Source organism: Misgurnus anguillicaudatus, chromosome 1 (genome assembly GCF_027580225.2).
Source record: "Misgurnus anguillicaudatus chromosome 1, ASM2758022v2, whole genome shotgun sequence".
Classification (NCBI taxonomy): Eukaryota; Metazoa; Chordata; class Actinopteri; order Cypriniformes; family Cobitidae; genus Misgurnus; species Misgurnus anguillicaudatus.
Genome location: NC_073337.2, coordinates 8,403,278 through 8,426,092, shown reverse-complemented (window position 1 = coordinate 8,426,092; position 22,815 = coordinate 8,403,278). Strand labels below are relative to the sequence as shown.

General features: G+C 36.3%; 1 protein-coding gene across 27 annotated transcripts in view; it reads right to left on the bottom strand.

Annotated features, from left to right (window-relative positions):
• The window catches only part of plekha5 (pleckstrin homology domain containing, family A member 5), a 163,095-nt gene that overhangs the window by 129,726 nt on the left and 10,554 nt on the right, over positions 1–22,815 (bottom strand). The window lies entirely within an intron of this gene.

Sequence of the window (22,815 nt, the reverse complement as noted above, 5' to 3'; positions counted from 1 at the left end):
TAATGTTTTAATGTACTGTAAATGTCGCCATATCAGTGCTGCACTAGAGTAATAATTTGAATAGAGACGCGTTAAAAAAAAAACAAGCAAACATAAATTTTCTCTGTTATTGACAGGGCACATATAAATAAAATTCTCACCACAGTATTCTTTTTCTAATAAAAACATTTGTTTATGTCTGTATAGATTACAGTCAGATTAACCTACTGAAGTCTGTGTCATTAATGTTGATCAAACAACCCATGACAAAGAGACAAATAGCTCTAAAAAATAATAATATATTTAATTTATTGTGTTATGATTAATTTAATTTGATTTCTGTACCTAATGCTAATTTCAGACCTTATTAATGTACAACTTTGTTCTCTTTTATAAATGTTTGCAATTTCTTTATTGTTTATTAGATTTTTCCCACCTGCTTTTTGCTGATCCGAAAAATAATCTGATCTGTGCCTCAAAAACTGTAATGTGATCCGAACTGTGAGTTTTTTTATCCGTCACACACCCCTAGTAAAGTTAGTACACAGTGATAACCATAAATGCAATTGTACTTAATTGGCATAATAATTTATTTCGGTGTTTCGGTTTTTCGGCCTTGGTTTCCTTTTTTCGGTTTTCGGTTTCGGCCAAGAATTTTCATTTCGGTGCATCACTAGTTTAAAGAAGCCTTCAGTATACTTTTAGGTAGGCTGGTTTAGTTTATAGGCAACGATCACATACTTGATATATGATATAAGCAAGCAGCTCTCTATATACCAACACTTAATAACTCCTAACCCATAATCTGTCCATCATTATCCAGTTACAGCAACTTTAAAGTGAATCTTTATACTGCATGCTAAAAATCAAAGATATCTACATTTGTACAATTTGGAGAGATTGATCAGTAATCTGTAAAATCTTCAGTGAATAAATCTAATGGAGCTGCTTGGATTGTCCTGATATACTCCAGCAACATACTGTACAGGATTAATCGAGAGGTTTCTGAGCCAAGACACACAACTCGATCTGCTGTCTAAGACCTGGAGGACCAGCGGCAGACAGCGTGTGGGAGAACGTGAGAAAAATACAAAAACTATCTAATCTCAGCTTGTAAGAATTCAAAGGGAGTACTTGGCAATGACATTCAGGTACTGCAGGACAAAGACTTCAAAGTTAAATCATTACTGTACCATCTTTACTATAGTATCGCAGTATGGGTCAAACCAATTGCAGTTATGCAATCATTTTATCCAAAGTGACATTCAAGTGCATTCAAGCAATACATTTAATCAGTATGTGGGTGATTCTCACAAGATTCTTACAAACATCTCTTCATGTACTATTTTGCGCATGATTTCAAATGTCATCATATAAACCAATTTTTTTTTCCACAAAATTAAGGGTAAACTTTTCATTACCGCAACATGTCCATGACTGGATTTGGATTCTTTGACATGGAAATATGTATAATTAAAAAAAATAAATAAATAAAAAGCTTCGGTGAATGGTAAACATTTACAGTAAAGAAACATGTGGTATTTGGTGATCATTGGTAAATGTAAAGACAATAATAAGGAATATAAATGTGTCCAAGAAAAATTTATCATCCTCCGCAACAATTTTCAATCATTGTTTAAGCCCTCAATGAACAATTTTTTTTTAAATAGTTAGGGACATAATTGACTGTAACACTCAAGGTGGCTACCAGGTAAGCAGTTCTTTATTATTAGTTGAAATTTAGTTTTTGTACCTAGACAACTTTTTAGTTCTCATTACCGAAACACGAGTTTGTAAATGCATATATTTAATGTAATTAGGGATGCACGATATATCGGCCAACATATCGTTATCGGCCGATAACTGCTTATTTTCAGTGGTGGACGAATTACACAAATCGTGTACTTGAGTAAAAGTAAAGATACCCAGGGTAAAATATTACTCAAGTAAAAGTAGAAGTACTTGCTTAAAATTTTTACTTGAGTAAAAGTACAAAAGTATCTGCCTCAAAATGTACTTAAGTACAAAAGTACTGTGATTTATTATGGCCGTATCATTTTTGTCACAAAACTCAAATTATGTGAAATAACTCTCTTGGCTAACCAATCAATTAATAAAAGGACATTAATAAATCAGACACTGATGTCTATTAAAATTATCATAAGCCTAAAACCTTAAAAACAAAAAACTTCCTTTAGCATCAAATGAAATAACAGGATTTGAGAGCAGTAAGTCTCATTTCAAGATTTATTTGTTAAATAATTTATCAGTTTAAGTGTACTAAAAACTTGACTTAAGCACAGGTTCACAATAGTTTTCAAAACATTAAATACATAACGTTATCTAGAAATCAGTCTCCCTTTCTTTGACAAATAAAACAAGCCTTACAGAATATAATTTCAGAAACGTTTCATGTGGTTTAGCATGTCATATGTATATTGTAAGTAGTGGTGTAGTCTAGATTTTTGTAGTGAGTATACTCTGAGCAGACATGAATTTCCTCACAGAAGTTTAAGATCATATATCATAGAAGTTTAAGATATATAAGATCATATCTTGAACGTAGATATATAAATGAACACAGAGAAGGGAAGCACAAGCAAACATGCTGAAAGAGGCTTAAAACCATCAGGACATAATCGGGCTTATTTTATTGCACTTGAAACCTTACCTCGAGATAAAGTATTAAACTGGACTGATGATTTAAATGTTGTTTACTCACATGTGCGTTGTTAACTCTCCGGATAACTCTCGTTCACTTCTCCAGGGACTGTTTGTTTACAGTGTCACGTGAGCAGCTACGCTGCAGGTTCGACTTCATTTGGCGCTAAGCAGACCTCTTGGTGATGTCAAAGTACCGCGAGAGCGATTCAAAGCAGATTTCTCCATGTGATAACTGGCATCGCTCTCGCGGTACTTTGTTGTCACTCGCCTGTGGGTTCTTGTGGCGCCACAGAAGTCTGCTCCCCAGTCACTCTAGCGCCGCTATAGTAGTAATTTGATTTCATACGCCGATCGGATCGCGCAGTTCGGCAGGAAGTCATCAAATATATAGCTTATGTATATCCATTAAACCCGCTAAAGTAGCAAGTGTAGCATGCTAATGGTTAGTGCTTCACATCTAAATTATGACTAAAAGTTTGAAATGTCACAAAACCATGCTGTTACGCATCCTGACGCTATTTTTAGTGGGTATACGGAAATCCTTGACAATTTCTAGTTTATACGGCGTATTCCTGCGTATCACGTAGACTACACCACTGATTGTAATACATAATTAAATGTATTTATATATTTTGGAAGCAAAACTTTTGAAAATATTAATAACAATCTCAGTTAATAAGGAGCACTCCAATCCACCTGCCTGTTTAAGCATCATACACGGCATGGCTAGTCAAAATGTCATTTATATTTTACAACAGTGTTGATAGTGATTAATTGTCATTTCAAAATAACAGAGTACTGAGCTTCAAATACAATGAACTTAAGTGAAACAGCTAACTATACGGCTAAAAATAGCTTCAGCCTGCATAGCTTAAAGTTCATTCATGATAACGTCGTATATATTTTAGCAACACAATTAACAGTTTTCTGCAAGCTACTGTTAAGATTGCTCATTTAAAAATATAACCAGAATAAAAATGGCTTACCTCTACGCGTTTCCTTAGATTTGAAAGAGTATTCTTTTAAAACGAAATAGCACAGTTTCAAGGCAGTCATAAGACACGAAGGACTCGTTCTTTTATTCAAGGACTTAAAAAAACTTGCATAAATAAAGCCATTGTTGTTTTGACGGGTCATTTATCTCCTGAGGATTCTCCTCCGTTGTTTTTGAATGCAGTTTCATTCTCTGCTGCACTCGTGCGACTCGCGTAGCTTACGTGAAACAGCGCGGCAACAAGTTCAAAACGAAGCGCATGCTGTACCCTGATTGGTGGTTTGACGCATCACGTGTGCATCTTAGGTTTTTTTGTGCAGCTTTAGTTTGCCCAGTTACGTTTTTTATCCACTGATAAATAAAAAGGAACGACCGATTTTTTAAAATGTAGTGGAGTAAAAAGTAAGATATTTGACTTTAAAATGTAGTAAAGTAAAAGTAAAAGTCTCCCAAAATAAAAGTACTTGAGTAAAGTACAGATACGCAAAAAAACTACTTAAGTACAGTAACGAATTACATTTACTTCGTTACTGTCCACCACTGCTTATTTTTAATATTATCGATTATCGGTCTGATAGCAAAATTAGGCCGATAAATGAAAGCCGATAAATGATGGATTATTTTGGTTTGTTGAACCACTTCACTTGCTTATAGCTGGCCATGTGGAGTTTTGATTGGTGCTTTCTGTGACATAGCACGAAGATGACACGTGTTGCGGGCTTAAGAAGAGTATGCTAGTCTAGCGCAAAGACAAGATGTCCGCGGTCTGGGAGTTTTTCATTGTGAAAATAATATGAATATTTATCGGCCTATATATATATCGGTTATCGGCCCCCAAATATAAAGAGTTATCGGTATCGGCCAAAATTTCCATATCGGTGCATCCCTAAATGTAATATGATGTTGCGGTAATGACCTTTTTTATAATGATAATCAAAAAAATTTAAATAATTCTTTAGGAAATATTTTTTTAAATCCTCTAAAAATAATGGTTATAGTAAGTTCAGACCTTAATCTTATATGTGCAAAAAATTGGCTTCAATGGCTTTTAAAAAAAAAATCTGATGCTGGACACCTTTTAAATCTGGATTTCGTCAGGGTTCAATGAGAATCGAACCCAAAACCTTTTGCTTTGGTAATGCACTACCAGTTAAGCTACAGGTTAATATGAAGGATAAAACCAAAAACCGCATGAACACCTTACCGCATTCACATGTCCAGTTGTTTTCATACAGACTCATTTTTATTATATGCAATGATCTGGGAACTGCTTTAAGCCCAGATGTGTTTTTTTCATACTAGTGTCGATCAGCTGTAAGCGCTATGCTTTCTCTGTAATAAGCTCCCCAGAGTCGAGCGGTCAGGTGACTTACAGCGGCGCTAAATTTATCTCTGCTCCATTTCTGCCTTAAATTTCACAATTATTTTTGTCACTGTTAGCGCCGATTATGTCGTTTCCTCTCATTTCGGCTGATTTCAGTTAACCGGGACTGTTTGAAGTGAGTAATGAACTTTTCCTGCTAGGTGGCATGCTAATGTTGAGCCTACCAAAACACATTAGTCAAACAATGACGACATCTAAACTTACACAACAGCTCTGAACGTCTGGCACAAAAACAAAACAATCATGTTTAAACTAAACACAACATACACAACTAGAACTGCACAACTTTAACTAATTGTGCAAGCAAACAAACCTGAAGCAGACTTCATGAATGCATATGAGGAACAAGTATTTTGTTACACTGAAGCGTGACAGTAACTCAATTGTAAAACAGAGACAGAGAGAGAAAGATCATGTTTTTGGCAATATCAACGGCAACAAAACAGGCAGAAAATTCAATCTGACATCACTAGGCGTAAAAAATGGGGCACTTTACTAAAGTAATCCCCAGTTACACACAACCACTGACACAGTTCAATGCAACAATAGATGCAAAGAAACCTCTTTATATATATATATATGTTTGTCATGCAGTGCTATATTTCTCTTTCATCACAACAAAACATTGCATATGACATCCAGTCTTGTATTTAACATTTTACCAACACAGGGCTGACAGCGTTAACAGACTGAACTCCAGCCACGAGCAGATTCAATTCCCACCGTGTGAAAGAGCATCAAGTGACAAAGTTTCTGGCCCGATACCAAACTCATGTCGTCCAGCGGCTCCTGTTCACCGCTCATCCTCTACTCGATCCGCTTTTATCACCTCACACAAAATAGGTTTAGCACGTTACGTAACATCATTAGCCAAAGACGGCCCTGAGCTGAGAATAAGAAGATGATCGGCGCAGGATGTGCTGTCAAACAACACAATACACACAACCTGTGAACTTTCATCTGAAAATAAATTGCTTGCGTATCGCAAATGCGCAAAATACAATGGTTTGTGACAATTGAATGATATTAATTTAAATTGTACAGTTAACGTTTTTGGTATAGCAAGATGGAGAGAGTGATGCTTTGTGTATGCTACATGCATGTTATAACATTTTCAGTTTTTATATATACTTCATTATAATTGTATTTTATTTTGCAAAGTTAAAAACATTATCGTACACTGTAAAATTGCACTTAATTTTTTAAAAGGTTAGTCAATTTTCTTAAAAAAAAAATCCAGATAATTTACTCACCACCATGTCACCCAAAAGTTGCTGTCTTTCTTTGTTCAGTCGAGAAGAAATTATGTTTTTTGAGGAAAACATTCAAGGATTTTTTCTCATTTTAATGGACTTTAATGGACCCCAACACGTAACAGATTTAATGCAGTTTAAAATTGCATTTTTAAACGGAGTATCAAAGGACTCTAAATGATCCCAAACGAGGCATAAGGGTCTTATCTAGCGAAACCATTGTCATTTTTTACAAGAAAAATAAAAAATATGCACTTTTAAACCACGACTTCTCGTATCACGTAATACGTCATCACGTAAAGAGGTCACGGATGACGAATGCAAAACTACGCCCGTGTTTACAAGTGTGGAGAAAGAGGACCGTTCTGACGTTGTTGTATGTGGAATGATACTAATGAATGTCTTTGTGTCAGTTTATTGTTTAAAATAATCCGCAAATGTGCGTTTCATATATGTAACACGCAGTGTTAATTTTGGCAGCAAATTCTGATTTAGTCTTAGTCTTTTGAATAACACACCATTTAGTTTTAGTCTTATTTTAGTCATCTGAAATCTTTTAGTCTTAGTCTAGTTTTAGTCGACTAAATATCATAAGAGTTTTAGTCCTAGTCTAGTCTTAAGTTTTTTAGTTTGTTATGGAATGGTTTGAATATGCAATACAGACACAGATTTAATGGTTGTTATAGAAAACACATCTTTTATTTTATTCTTAAAGGCGGAGTCCACAATGTTTGAAAAACGGTTTGGAAAAGAAGACGGGCCGACTACCAAAACACACTTATAGCCAATCAAATCAAATCAAATGCCGGGTTGCGTATGTGTGGGGCGGGTCTATCAACAGAAGGACGAGAAGTTGTGGTTTAAAAGTGCATATTTTTTATTTTTCTTGCCAAAAATGACAACCGTTTCACTACATAAGATGCCTCATTTGGGATCGTTTAGAGTCCTTTGATACTCCGTTGAAAATGCAAGTTTAAACTGCATTAAATCGGTAACGTGTTGGGGTCCATTGGAGTCCATTAAAATGAAAAAAAAAATCCTGGAAAGTTTTCCTCAAAAAAACATAATTTTTTCTCGACTGAACAAAGAAAGACATCAACCTTTTGGATGACATGGTGGTGAGTAAATTATCTAGATTTTTTTAAGAAAATGGACTAATCCTTTAAGTATAATTAACTTGTATTTATTTATCTTGACTAGTGATGAGTTGCCGTAACGTCTTAAATAAATTTAAAATAAGCTAATTTAACTTTATTTACACAAGTTAAGCTCTCTCTGGTCATTTCTGGTCATACTGCCCACTAGGGCTCTCACGGTTATGAAATTTGGCGGACGGTAATTATCTAATAAACTGTGACGGTTAATTGCCCGTTTAGGGCTTTGGCGATTATGACGATTAATTGTCTGTTTTTTTATTGCTTTGACAATTCTCATAAATTGTTTTGTTTGTTTATGAAATAATTTTCACACATTGTTGTGATTATTTCAATTAAATATTTTGCAAGGTTTACCTGGCAGTAAATATTAATGCACATCTGATACGGTCTCGTTTATACAGGCGCTGCAGCTCCCCCTTATGTTTTTTAGAGAGATGTGCAATCATTGCGGTGATCTGAAATCATCACGATGAGGTCAAACAATCCATTATTTAATCATTGTGACAGCCCTAATCGTATCACATTTCACATATTGTATTATTTAGCAGGTTATCACATTTTCTTCAATATCTTACAGGCCTACAATCAACTTTTTAACACAAATCTACAGGGATCCCCCACACTGTCAGGATCGATCCAAACTGCGACTCAAGCAATACAATCAAATCTACAGCGATCCAGTCTACTAAAACCTTAAACTTATTTTACAAATTCATACAGTTGCCCTTTGATTAAATACTATTACACTTTTAAGTGCAACATGGACATTTTAATGTCTCAAGTTTTACAAGATGATTACAGAAGCTGGCAGGTGAATTATTAATAGGGGAAAAGAACGGAGTGTGGTGTAAAGAGCAAAGCCTTAAAGGTAGAAAGGAACTGACTGAGATTTTACTCAGCCGTCTTCCTGTGCGACTCTTTGAACACACAAAAACAGATGAGCTGTTTCTTATTATACCGACTAACAAAGCACAAAGCAACCACGCAATTTCAACAAACGCCTCACAAGAGATGTTATGAAGGAATGCAAACATGACAAACTACTCTGCGTGTATACGGCTTATTCAGAGAGGAAATCTCTCTCTTGACCACGAATGGCTGCAATAACCGCGCTAACATCTGTAAAAAGCCAGGCTTTGTTTGCGTTGCGATAAAATAGAGCGGCTGCTATAGCTGCGAATCTAATAAAAATGTGAGCCCTTATGTAAACAACTCGGGATTACATCATGCAAATTGCCTTTAAATCACTGCAACATATGCTGGGTCTTCAAAGCTGTATCTGTAAAACTGCTTTTGAAAATTAATCACATAAGCGCATATAGTCAGATTTAGATCAGATTAACACACATGTACACCAGCATGGTCTCTCTCTCTCTCCTAGTTTAGTATTTGCTGGTGAAGAGAAACATGCTAATTCATGGCTCGAAATGTAAAGCCCCCAACCTAAAAAATGCACTTTTAAATGTGTAAATATCAGAAAATGAGTCGCCAGTGTGTGTGCAGAAACATCCTGTTATTATACAAATCAATCTATTCTTCTTTGTGTAATCTCCTTTAAACCACAACAGTCACACAAAACAGGCTGTTGGGGATCCTCTATCAATGTGATGTCACATTGATTGCACATAGTTCAACCTTCTGCCAGACTTCACATGTGCTTTTGATGTAGTGTAAGCGCTCCACCCCCTACTTTGCATACGGGGATGGGAACAAAAGCTTTCTTTGCATTTAAAGAGACACACACACAAAAACGGCACATTTTTCATTTTAGCCACAAATGGCCATGTTCAACATTGTATAATGAAAGATCTGTGTTGTATTATGAGCTGATACTTTACAGACACATTCAGGGGATATCAGAGACAATTTTTATATATTTGAAAACACCGAGGTTAGGGGCCCTTTAAAAGTTAGGAGCACCTATTGGAAATTAAAGGAGCACCACAATTTCATTAACCTGAAGATTAAAAGCTTTAACAATCAAACTTGATCTTAAATTATTTGCCACACAGTTGACTTGTGCTTGGACAATTTTTAAACAAGCTCTTATATGCTTTAAACGTGATTCATGGGGCCCTATAAAATCATTTAAAGTAATTTTTAAAATATTTATTTAATTTTTTTTTATTATATATATATATATATATAAAATCATAATAATAATAAATTATATAATTTATACATTTATAATTTATATATACATTTTTAAAAATTCTAAAAAATATAAATAATTATATAAAATATAAATTCACTTTTGATTTTCACAAATGCCATTTTCCTGATTCTGGATTTTCACATTTCATTTTCTTTAATGGTTAATTAAATTTCACTTATAAAACAGCATGTTAATTAATAAATATAATAATTCAACTTCTCTAAAATAATCAGATAAAATAAAATAAATACATAACATTGCATAACAAAACTTAGTTTAAATTAAAAATGAAAGCACAAATCTTTTAAGGGTGATTATATAAAAAAATATAATAGTTTAAAATGATTATTTTATGTAGATTTTTCTATACAATAGTAATATTTTTCTGTCAAATTCATTATGTTTAATAGACTTTTTTTCAGTGTGCATTTGACGATCGCATTTCTCAATGAAACAATGAAACGCGTGTGAACTCTGACAGGAGTTCTGAATATGAACTTCATGCATTCGTGTCCTCGGATGCTAAAAACAGCACAAAACTTTGTCATCCTCAAGTTTCATTGGTCCCGATAATATTAGGGAGCGTTTGTGAGAGTGCAAATGATTGTTGTGGTGCGACCCATTTGAATTTTTTTTACGAAAGCTGGTAGCTGGTTTTAGCTGGTTTAAGCTGGTACTCCCAGCCTGGCAAAGCTGGTGGGTCAGCTGGTCGTCCAGCTAGACCAACTTAAAAAGTGACCAAAACACAGCTAGACCAGCAATACCAGCTAAAGCTAAGCTGGGAGACCAGCTAAAACCCGCTTGTGCTGGTTTTAGCTGGATTTTTCAGTATGGAAGTGAACATTTCGTAAAGAAATTAAAACAGGACCACAACAATCATTTGCACTCGTACAAACGCTCCCTAATATATTTCGAGAATATGCACCCAAAATTGTCGCAATTTTGAGCCCTGTAATTTAAATCATGACCCCTTTATGCTCGGTGGCACAGCACGGTCGCATTGAAACCAGACCTCCGCAGCAAATCTTTTAGGGTAAATGGTGTTTTGTAGTCCCCGTGTTAATATGCGACGCAGGTACTCCGAGGCCAGACGAGCGCAGGTCTGATGTGCTTTAATGATACCGGCGGATTGTGTGTGCTGAAATATTTAAGCCAGAGCCATTACTGGGCTTTCAAACACGTGCTTTGATGATGTCCTCTGCTGGACGTGAGGTCATTTCATTGTGCCACTGGAAAAAGGAGTCATTTCTTGACAAGATAGAGGGCTTATGGGTATAAGTGGAATTTTTGGGGCAATTCTAGCGAGATGTGAGATCTGAGAGACCACTGGAGATCCTGCGGGTGAGCAATACCTGCTGTACATGTAACACTATTGAATAAAATTCATTAGATTTACTTCACACAGCTCTGCATAGCATGCATCGAATTTAAACATAAGCCGGCATACATTTTTCTCAGTTTTATTTGAGATTTTAAGATTAATATCAGCATGAATTGAACTGCATCACAGCACACTATATATATATAGGCAAAAGTCTGCGAGGTCTTCAGCTGTGATCGGGGAAGACCTCGCAGACTTTTGCCTATTTGTTTTTCCTACCGCAGTCTGACATTAATTCATGTAGCCTGGAAGTTGTAATTAAATCAAACAAAAAGATGTTTCGAGGGTAAATGCGAACCGGGGCAGGCGAGACAGACAGAAGGCCGTGAATGAACTGTAAATCACATCACATGTTATTATAAACAACATCTCCACCGTCTGCCATCCAGACCGTGATTAAAACAATCATTCAACAAACCTCATTACTCAAGTTTTAAAGAGCGCCCGTGACGCTTCGCACTTCATTAGTCCAGAATCTCGGCCCTACAGCACATCACGCGTGTATCATAACAGATACCAGAATCATCGACATTACAAATGCATTTATTAGAAACCAATGGATCTTCATCCATCAATAAACAATCCCAAGAGAAGATCGTCCTAAAGAGAGTACAGAATGCAAACCACATTTATATTGCCAGCTCACATCCATCTATCAGACCACCTTACCAGCACATCTGCTTCATATTCATACGAATGCGTCGCAATACTCATCGTGTCCGTCAACGAGAGCTGTGGGTAAGTAAATGGTCATCACGTGTGAGACAAACAAGGGATTAAATGTTGGATTATCTGCTAGAAGAGATTAAAGGCAAGGTGACCACATTTGTCAGGCTTAAGGCTCTGCTACACTTCAGACGCAGATGAACGAAATTCACTTAAAAAGGCAGAAAAAAGTTAAAACTCCTTTGTCCCTGGAGGCGGGGTTTAGATTCAGTATATAAATAGCCACTTTGTGTGTATCCTCCAACATCAGTCATATTGCAATTTGAAACCATGTTTTGTTTACCCATTCCCATGATCAACACGATGGTTAATCAATGGCGGATGAAAGGTCTGAGTCACGAGTGTTTGTACAGATGCTGTATCTGCAACACAATACTCAAAAGTATTCATACACTGTTCGAAAAAAATGTCAAAATATCCACCCATGCAAGCTTTATGTATACATTTGGTACCAATATGCACCTCTAAGGTACAATATGAACTATTTACATCCAACGCTGTATTTTTAGGAACCATTTTTAAAGAGCACCTATTGTCCGATTCCTTCGGGTGTATGTGTGTATTAGTACATGTTAAAGGAACAATAAGTAGGATTTACCCCCATCTAGTGGTAAAATTGTACTTTGCATTCAAACGAATAGTGCTCTTTAGCGCCTCGCTTTTCCAAATGCGTGTTGCAACTACGGTAGCCGTTATGTAATCACTAATCTCTTTGTCCGTTTCAGCTAGTTCACGTGTTCTGAACAAAAACGCATTGTGGAAACGCATTGGTAGGCTAATGCTTTTTGTCCCTCTCTGCTATTATAGTTTATCAATACGGCGGAACGACATGGAAGCCTCCTTTATTTTATGCTTACAAAAAAAAGTCAGATCACTGGCAGAGGTCATTTGAAACCAACGAGGACATATTTATGATTAAAGACATCAATTTTGATTAAAGGAATAGTCTACTCATTTTCAATATTAAAATATGTTATTAGCCTAACCAAGAATTGTTGACACATCCCTCCATCATCTGTGCGCGTGCACGCAAGCGCTGGAGCGCGCCGCGACGCTTTGATAGCATTTAGCTTAGCCCCATTCATTCAATGGCACCATCTAGAGACAAAGCTAGAAGCGACCAAACACATCAACGCCCTTCCTATTCAAGACGAGCAGTCACACGAGCAAGTCTGGCGGTACAAAACAAAACGTAGCGCCTTTCCAAGCGGATTCAAAAGAGGAGCTATATTTTATGGCGTAATAGCACTTTTGGGAGTACTTCGACTCGGCGCAGTAACACCCTCCCTCTCCCATTATGAGAGTGAGAAGGGGAGCGGATTTTTCAGGCGAGTCAAAGTACTCCCAAAAGTGCTATTACGCCATAAAATATAGTTCCTCTTTTAAATCCGCTTAGAAAAGCGCTACGTTTTATTTTGTACCACCAAACTTGCTCGTATAACTACTCGTCTTAAATAGGAAAAACATTGATGTGTTTGGTCACTTCTAACGTTATCTCTAAATGGTACAATTGAATGAATGGGGCTAAGCTAAATGCTATCGAAGTGTCGCAGCGCGCTCCAGCGCTTACGTGAACGCACACAGATGATAGAGGGATGTATCAACAATTCTTAGTTAAGGTAATAACATATTTTAATATTGAAAATGAGTAGACTATTCCTTTAATAAAACACTTAAAACGCTACTTACTGTCCCTTTAACGATATGCAAAAGGTACATACGCCAAAGTAAGCGATGACGCAAGTTATTGTCTCCAACGTAATTCTCTTTTCTTGGACTACAACAAACACACAGATTGTAGGTAACAGTTTACTTCCTGGGATTGGTGATATAGACATTTCTAGCTGACGTCAGAGGTTTTTTTCAAATTACTGATTTGAAACAACATCATGTCAGTTCATTCTTCTACTTTGTCAAAAGTATATCAAGGCCTTCGAGGAAATACTGGAGTGGGACGACACATTTCCTACGATCAGCCTATCGGCAAAGACAATAAATGATTTAAGAAAATAGACCTACACCAATGCTCCTCTCTCCGATCTGTCAACTACTGGCTGCAGATCAAAACGTCAAGCTAAAGTGGACAATTTTACTCTCTCAGAGAGAAAAGTGTGTGTTTCTGTTCAAATATGCAACAGGGGCTGGATTTGTTGGATGAGAACAGCAACATTTGCATGCATTTTGAATTCAAAGCATTGCATGCGATGATAGCTCCGGCTCTGAGTGAGACTTATGGCATCACACGCTGAAGGGAGGACAATCCCATAAAACTCTGGGTTTGGACTGCGGTGAATACACTGCACTGTAAACAAAGTCAACTCAATTTACTATTTTAAGTTTTGTCTTGTGATAAGTTGACGTAACTTTTAAAATCAAGTTGAAATTGTTTAACTTCGTTTTTTAAGTTAAAGTAACATATATGTTGATTTGACAAAAATGTTTTTGAGAGCAAAAATTCCCATTTCTTACATTAAGCCATTTGATATTCAGCACAAAAATAATGCTATTAAATAATGTACGCTGACTGATTTGATGCAAACTGTAGTACTTTAATAACATCTACTGTAGTAGAAACTCGCCTGCTGGAGAAATGTATGACTCCTACACGGCTGACCGAATCACACTACACGGCAAAAAGACCCAGTGAATGCTAAAGGGTCTCCTGTATAAACTGAATGTGTGAGAGTCCACAAAACACTCCAGTTGGCTTCTCCAGCCAAAGTCCCATTAGTACAGTACTCTGACACCCCAACAGGACCCGCGTGCCAAACGGGAAGTGGTGGGAATTACTAGAAGAGGGGACTATTTTGAAAACCAAAACAGAAGCTGATGATCGAGCAGTGAAGTGTTTGACGCTAAAGCCGGCCAAAACGCATTTGATGTGCATCAGCTGTTTGCTGCGGTAATCGCATGACTCCGCTGTGAGGTCATAAACAAGATCTGCCAAAGAGATCTGCTGTCCTCTTGAAAAGTACATAAAGCTGGATTTCATTTGCTGTCGCCATTTATTAGTTTCATGCCAATTCCTCGCTGTCGATACCCTGAGCAGAAACGAGTCTATCAATCCAGATGTCAAATAAAATCTGTCACGCTGAGTAAGATCACTCGAGGGTTAATGAGAGCATCAGGAAAAAAACGTTTATGTTCATGGTGGATTACATCATAAGCTTGACATAACAGTCAATGATTTTATCATTTATGTCACCTGTCTGAATTCACCTCAGTGTGATAGATGACAAGACATTTTAACCGTCTGACTGAATCTGTTCCCTCTATAAATGCACACTACAGACCGAGAGATCAGACTCATTTGGTATTCATTAATCTAGTGCAAAACACAGTGATCGGTCTACAGATCTACAGCTGATCCTTCGGTCCCTGTGGAAACCAGGAGGGCATCCAATCTGTAATGAGAAACCTCAGGTCAGTGCACATGGCCTGGTTGAGCTTCTCGAAGAGGACAAAGTCAATTTCATCTGTAAATGAACCAACAAGTCTCAAGCATTGGGAAATAAAAGTAAGTACACATAGTGAATGCTAATGTTTTAAAGAGCACCTATTGTCCGATTCACGTTTTTACATTACCTTTGGTGTGTAATTGTGTGTTAGTACATGTTAACGATATGCAAAAAGTACAAACCCTAATGTAAACGATGATGTGAGTTATCGTCTTCAATGTAAATGTCTTTTCTTGGACTTTAACAAACACATGGATTGTAGGCAAAAGTTTACTTCCTGGGATTGTTGACGTGGACACGACACTCATTATCATAATTCCTCCCGCTTCGGACTTACTGCCTGCAAGTTTACTCCTGTCAGTATTGCGTTGTGAGCGAATCTTTCAAACATGGTAAGGAGCGTCACATTTCCGGCTGACGTCATAGGTATTCAGGCCAATCACAACGTACAGATTAGCTGGCCAATCAGGCACACAGTGCTTTTCAAATCTGTGCGTTTCAGGAAGAGAGTGAAATCTGGAGCTACAAAAATGTACGGTATGTGGAAAAAAATGTCTTTTTTAACCACAAACCACGCGAACACAGTGTATTGTACCAAATACCAAAATAACGTTGTTTTTAGCAATGTAAGAGGGGCATTGGCCAATGAGAGCCAATGTGAATGAATTGGGTGCCACGATTGCCACAAAAACATGCACTATTTGCCTAAAAAAACGCTTCTTGGCACGAGTTGAAAATATTCAACTCAAGCAAACAATTTCCACGACACAAAGTTAAATCCCACGAGTAATTTATTTTAAAAATATCTGGATTAGTGCTGGGCAAAGATTAATCGCAACATGTTTTTTTGTATAATATAAGTGTATGTGCTGTGTGTAATTATTATGTATATTTAAACACACAGGCATACATATATACATTTCATACATTTCAAAAATGTGAGTTTGGTTCCAAAACGCAATAAATCCATTTTGACAAATTTCGTTAAAAACGTGTTTTCTATACCAAGAAAGTGACAAGATGAAAACCAATATTTTCTAGGGGTGTCACGATTCTCCAAATCCTCGATTCGATTACATTTTCGATTCTAAGGACACGATTCGATCCGATTCTCGATTTTTACATATTTTTTATATGGCATATAATTTAGACAAAAATTATATGCCATTATTTATTATTATTATTATAATACTTTAACATTAACATGCACATTGCACAACTCGCATGGGGGTTTGTGGGCTTCACTTAACGCGAGAGCTTGTAGAGAGACGATCGGGCGGATGACGTGACAATTTTTTTTTTTTTAATTAAATTCGGTCGACTGCTTGTTATTAGCTGTGTCCTTCTAAGCATGCGACCTCTCTGCCTTTCATAGTGGCAGCCACAGAAGTTCAAGAAGAGAACTGAAATGAGACGGTCTAGCCTTCTGAGGACCGACAATTTGCGTCACCTGCTGCACACGCCCCCAGTAGCGCCCACCGCGCCTGTCAGCAGAAAACAGCGGAGACATTTCTGACTTATTAAAATAAATATGTAATCAGAAAAATATTAATTTATTTTAGAACATATGACACATTGATGTAGATTAATCTATTCAACAGCATATCAAATAATCAACCTAGAAATATACGCAACATAAACAGAATAATATTAACACAAAACATAACTTATAATACTAAAACAGTGACAAGAAAAAGTTTTCTAATAAATACACACTTTTATTTAATAAAGCTTTTAATTGTTTGGGATATCCTCGGCTGTTAAGGATCCATTCGTTGAGGATGCATTTTGACACAGCTCTTATCAACGCCAGCGAAGGAGGAACGTGGCAAACTCAAAAAATGAGAATTAAAAACAAAGGAAATAGAATGTCAGAAAAGGGTTGCCTGGAATAAGTTTTACAACGTGGTAAATCAGGATGACACCAGTGCAGGCTATGTAATTTGTGCGTTTAATTTAGGCTATTTATTTATTTATCTTTGTCCCTGTGCGCCGATCGGAGACGGAGTTCACTGCTGATATTCTAGAGCTTTCTAGTCTCGCGGCTGTCATCAGCAGCGTCTTGCATCGCCCAGTCAGCGGATGGCGGGCGGTTGCGGTTTTGAAAACTGGTCAGAAACATATGCTGGATCCCAAACCGCCTACTTCCATACTATATAGTACGTAAAGTAGCGCTTTTTACGTACTATATAGTATGGAAGTAGGCGGTTTTGATGATGCGTTTTGTTATGCGGTTGCGGATGAAATAATAGTCCATCCGCGCATCTCTAACATGGATTTAATGCACATGGACTTAATGCGCGTGTCTTGGACTCATAGCATCTGAAATAAATCCAGCATCATAAGCAGCTGCTTCTCTCTGTCTCACGTGTGCATGCGCTCTCGCATCTGTCCGAAGTCTGAACATAAACTAAAGTAGTAATCCTTATGTATTTGATCAGTTTTATGCGTTTCATGCAAGCTGAGGCAAACTATCCTTTTGTTTAAAATATAACCCGCTGCATCTTTGCGCCTCCCTCACTATCGCGCACGTGCAGAGAGCTGCGCTCTGTCCAAAGTCAGATCACGTAATCCTGTTTATGATATGCATTTCAAGGAGTTGTAGCAATAACTTACATCCCTCGTGTTTAAAATATGATCGCTTTCTGCTGGACAGATGTTTTTAAAGGCATCTCTGAGAGTTTTTTTTCCTCGCTTGCCAAGCCGACCAGACGTGAAATGGGGGCGTGGCAGCATCGACGATCCCATTTTTTATTTCGAAGTTCGGAGCTGTGACTTAATTTCGATCGATTTCGATTTAAAATCGAAATCATGACACCCTTAATATTTTCTGTTACAAACTTTCACATAGCATCTTTAGGTTATAAAAACATAAAAAATTCAAATCCATAACTTGATTTTCAAAGATTTGAAAAAGTTTTTTTTTCAAAATTCTATAAATCTATTGAATCAGTATAAATGTGCATTCATCTTTGCCTTTTAATAATCATTTAGTTGACTAGTGGTATACACTGATAAAAAATAAACATTAATGGCATTAATCAAAACACTTACTTTGTCATATTAAGATCACTGTTATTGCAGCGGTTATACTTGAGGTTGTCGCTTAACATTTTTCACAGCGATCAGCTGTAAAATGTTTTGGTCCTGCTCGATTCTCATTGACTTTGAGTAAAATAATGTAAAGTTTTTCATAAGATCCACTGGGGTCAATGTGTTAGCATGAAAGAAGCTTGATGCTGTCGGGAGAACAAGCAACTGGCTCCGAGTGCCTCTCACGTAAATTATTAGATGTTGATGGCTTACGTTTCTTTCCCGTCACAGAAAAACACAGGTTGTTTTTGTTTGTTTGTTGATCACGAAGTACAAAGTAGATGAGAAAAACTAGGACTCTGTGTACTCAAAGCGCCGCCATTGTTTGTTTACATTGCGTGGAATGGTGCGCTTTGATTTTATTAAGTGGATTTATTGCATTCTGTAGAAAAGGAGGAGTGGCATTTATTGCGTTTTGGGAAAAAAAGGAGAAAAGATGACAGAATAACATGGCGGAAATTGGATTTCGCATAAAATTAAGATTTTGGCAGTAACTCATTTTTTTCAAAAATGGCATTTATTGCGTTTTGGAACCAAACTCTTCATATATATTTTATATTTATATATTATTATTTTTTATTTATTTATATATAATATAGAATATATAAAAATATAAATAAATATATATACACATGCAAATGTTTCTTAAATACATACATGAGTGTGTGTATTTATATATACATAATAATTACACACAGCACACACTTGTATATTATGCTAAAAATAACTTTTATTTTGTATGTGATTAATCACGATTAATCCAGGCAGGTTTTTGAGCCCGTAAATTACGACATCAAACCACGACTTTGTAGCATTCCAGGCAAGTCACGCCAAACTACCCGAGCGCAAGGAATTTACATCACCTTAACATGTCCATGCGGCGAAATACTTTCGCGACATACTTATTGTTTTAGACACAAAACATTGTAACATATAATCGTGTGTATTATTTACTATTATTATTATATTATTATTAATTTGACTGCAAAGTTATATTGTCCTAAAGTGTATTCCCACCGTGTACCACTTGCAGAAACACTGCATCCGTGGGGGCCGCCATTGTTGTTTTGTATGGTTTCGCATGCTATGTGACGTCAGAGCTCGGAACTGGAAGTACATCGATCTAGTACGAGTTGGGTGGGAAGCCACGGGTTTGACTGCTGTGATTTTACAAACCTGAAGCATTATTGTATCGCATTTTTAGCAAGTTATTTCATTGCATTTTTCTTCAATATCATGCCGGCCTAATGCATATGCACAGGGCCAAATTTAATTTGATCTAACATAAACACACACAAGGATACGTTTAGCCGTCAATTGGGTCTCTTAAATCAATGTCTGCCGATATCACATCCACTGTTTGTATCATTTGATTACATGTATTTCTCTCTACAGATCCCTGGCTGGTGTTCAAAAACAGGGTTTTAGTGTTCAATGTGAAGGAAAGTAAATATTAAATTGTCTTCCTTTAAAGAGGCAGCTGGCAGCCATTACGACGGCTACATGAAAGAAGGGCTGAAAATAAATGCGACATGAATATATATTGTTCAAAAACATCAGCGCTTATCGTGGGAGCCCCTGCTCTTCACTTTAGGACAGGAAACGCATAATTACGATTCCGCGTACATCACTTTTTGGATCAGACTTATCTTGGGAGTGGCAGTAAATTACGCCAAACCACAACCCAAGTGAGACAGCTGTTTCGAAAAGGATCACTTAAAGCACTTTCCAACTCAGAATTCACATGTAAGACACGCACAAAACCAGAAAACAAAAAACAGAAGAGTGATGAAGATGTTTTATGGTTCACCGGGCTTCACAAATGAAAATCATGTCAGTATTTACTCTTCTCATGTCATAATGTGCCAATATTTCAGACTTAAAAAATATGATTACATAATGTGTGTGTGCTATATATAAAATCCTGCTCCGTAGGAGTCATTTGCATTTATGTGCATTCAAAAACGAAACATTGAGTCCGCTTTGACATTACCGGCACCAAAAGTCATTGGTTTTTGCATTTTGTGACCGCCGTGACACAACTTGATGTGCTACAGTATATTTGAAAGGTGTACTTTACAAAGGAAATGGTCTGACTCTGAAACAACATAAGGATGACAAAATAATAATTTCAAATTTTGATGGGCGATATGCAAGAGTCCAAGGCACGTACATTACAAGTCCAGGTCCTATTTTGGTCATACTTTTACTATAATGTACCGTATGACACATCTTCATATTTGTTTCAAGTTACTGCAACAAAAGCATTCTTGTGAGGACACGCTCGCTGAAAACTAAAGGAAACTGGTTTAACACAGAGAAAAATGTTTACCTGACCAACCAGATTTTTTTTTATATTGCAGCACTTTCTTGCACCTCTGTGCTCATTTCTGATCAAGCGAACAGAGTTAAATGCATACTGTTGGTCTCAGCAGCGGGACCATCGACTGAATCTACAGTCAGGTCACTCAAGGTCAGCATCTTCTCTCGAGAGACCGCTGACGATACAACCGGGGACGAGGATTAATGCGATACATTTGTTTGGCTTCGGCTCTAAAAGAAAATTAAAACCATCAGGCGCAAATTAATAAAGCTTTTGGAAGTCAATTAGATTAATGATGTTGCTGTTGGTCGGGTTTGACCTTTTCACACCTTCCTGTTAGAAACGGTTAAAGAGAAACAGTCATATGGATAACCTGGGAATGCTGATAACTCCTCATCTGGACGGTAAATCGAGCCTGTTAGACCAAATAAAGACTTTGGGTGATGAACAATGTGCGCAATTAAATGATGTAATTGGATGTCCTTAGGCACTGTAGACTTGTAGAAGTTTATTTACAAATGAATAATAAAATGCCATAAGACATAAATATGTTAGTACTTTCCCTAATAGCCATATAAAAGTAATGGTAAAAATTCTGTTTGTAAAGCAAAGAGAAACCAGAAGAACTGTTCATAATACTTTGGGATTATAAGACTACAGATGTTAGACTGCAAACTAAATATTACAAGGAACTTTCATTTTATGATTTTATCATATTTACAAATATATTTAAAAAGTATTTATAGATTATAGAGATTATTATAGAGATTTTATTCACAGACTGCTGTCATTAAATATTTTGTTAATAAACACTAAAAAAGCTGGGTTACTTTCAACGCAGCGTTGGGTCAAAAAAAAGTAATGAACCCAACCAGTTAGGTTTTAACCTATATTTGTTTCAACCCAAAATGCTGGGTTGTTTTAAACCATTGTTGGGTCAAATTTAAACATTTTCTGGATTTATTTAAGCAAACGGTTGGGTTTCTCCTTTTTGACCAAACACTGTTTTTTCTAAAAAAAAAAAAAAAAAAAAACGAGCATTTTTCATTGACACTTCAAGATGTTTTTAGGTGTTATTTTTTTCCAGGCATTTTCAGACCCTCTTTTTTTAAAGCCCATAATCACTAGGATGTTAAGTAAAGTACAATAAATCATGTTTCATGAAGATATTTGGTACATTTCCTACCGTAAATATATATAAAAAGTATTTATCATTAATAATATGTCTTGATAAGGCCTTTATTTGGACAACTTTGAAGGCAATTCTTTGCAGCCTCAGATGCCAGATTTTCAAATAGTTGTACCTCAGCCAAATATCATCCTAACAAACCATGAATCAATGGAAAGCTTATTTAATTTGCCTTTAGATATGCATAAATCTCAATTTTAAAAAATTGACAATTATGGTCCTTATAAGGTTTTGTAGTCCAGGGTCACATATAGAGTTGATCTTTTAATACTAATACTAATAATAATAATAATAATAATAATAAATATTATTATTATAATTTTAATAGTATGCTAATATTAATAATAATAATATCATTATAGGGCTGGGCGATATGGCCAGAAAAAAAATAAATCACGAAAATGTTTTCCATATCAGTCGATATCGATAATTATCATGATAAATGACAAATCTTTATTCCTGTCAAATGTAAGATTTTTGCTCCTGAATGAAAGTTGTAAAAAACAGAAAGTTAACTATGGTTGTAAACTACTTTTTATCAGAACTTGACAAAAATCTTGTTTCACTTTTCAGGCATCTGTATTTTATAAATGTAAATATATTTGTTATGAAATGAACATTTCTGATACAGAAATCAGCAGGCTACTGTCACTTTAAGACAGACTGCTTTAAGTTTCAATATACTGATAAACATCCAGCTGTTTGTGTTCACTTAAACAAGAAAGAAAATCTAGTTCAGTGATCACGCGCGTATTATACATATACAAACTATACACGGTGATAAATGGATGTCAAGAGCGTCGCGTAACTCTGGGAACTTATATTCACCACAGTGGTGGATCTGCTGTTTTTCCTCAGCTTTTCTGAATTTGTGAATGTCCTGTAAATATACTTTTAAAGCTCCCGTTCTGTCTGTGATTTTGAAGCTTTGATTGTGTTTATAGTGGGCAATATAACATGTGTTCATGTTTCATGTGTAAAAAAACGCGGTATTTTTCACACAATTTACTTATGTGTATAGCGCTGTTTTCACTGTCCTCAAAACAAGCTGATGTCTTC